The sequence below is a fragment of the Sceloporus occidentalis genome, unplaced genomic scaffold, assembly GCF_023333645.1.
Source record: "Sceloporus occidentalis isolate IW3139 unplaced genomic scaffold, rSceOcc1.0.p SCAF_7, whole genome shotgun sequence".
NCBI lineage: Eukaryota > Metazoa > Chordata > Lepidosauria > Squamata > Phrynosomatidae > Sceloporus > Sceloporus occidentalis.
The window spans coordinates 18787686-18788748 of NW_028316987.1; positions in this window are offsets into that span (position 1 = coordinate 18787686).

Below are 1063 nucleotides of genomic sequence, written 5' to 3' on the forward strand. Positions count from 1 at the left end.
CGGGAAAGGCCTGCCAGAAGAGATCCGTCTTAACAGCTTTTAATATGATGGATCTCGTCCGACTTTGGATGCCTAACCACAGGAAAGATTCCTCCAAACACCTTTTCCCAGGTGATGCTTCCAAATGAAAAAAGTGAGTTTTTAAAAGCTTAAACCATGCAATTACAAATTCGATTTAGACCAGTGCTATGGATGTTTGATGCATTATAACACTAAGAAGTGGATGGTAATTTCTGTATTGTTGGGGTAGTGAATGTACTCTGGGTTTTAGTGAGGCGGTGTGACTCCATTCTAGGTTTTAGCCTGAACCTCCAAATAGCCCCTTGGGTAATTCCTTTAAAGTTAAGACAGGCCCCATAGAGACAGGCCAAAATAAAGCTGCTTCGGGTCACTTTGGAGATATGCTGTTTAGATAATACATGTGTCCTAAGACTCCGGAAGCTGCACCAAAGCCACAATCCAGTCCTAAGGACTGGAGCACAGCTTTGGCACAGCTTCCGGACTGTATTATCTAAACAGCATATCTCCAAAGTGACCTGAAACAGCTTTATTTTGGCCTGTCAATATCAGGCCACAGATACCTGGAATGGATTCAGTGCCACACTGACCTGAGAGCCATGAGATGCAAGTGACCATACTTAATATTAATTTCCTGGTTGAACTCTTTACAATAGGTGGATTGTAAAATGGATCAGGATTATTACCCACCTATTGTAGATGAAACAACAGGATAAGGGAGCACAGCATGCCTAAAAAAGCCCCTAGGTAATTCATGCAGACTTCCTAATTCATGCGTAGGCAGCAGAAGTATGAGCATACTGGAGCGTGTCCAAAGGAGGGCGACAAAAATGGTGAAGGGTCTGGAAACCATGCCCTATGAGGAACGACTTAGGGAGCTGGGAATGTTTAGCCTGGAGAAAAGAAGGTTAAGAGGTGATATGATGGCCCTGTTTAAATATTTGAAAGGATGTCATATTGAAGAGGGAGCAAACTTGTTTTCTGCTGCTCCAGAAAACAGGACCCGGAACAATGGATGCAAGCTACAGGAAAAGAGATTCCACCT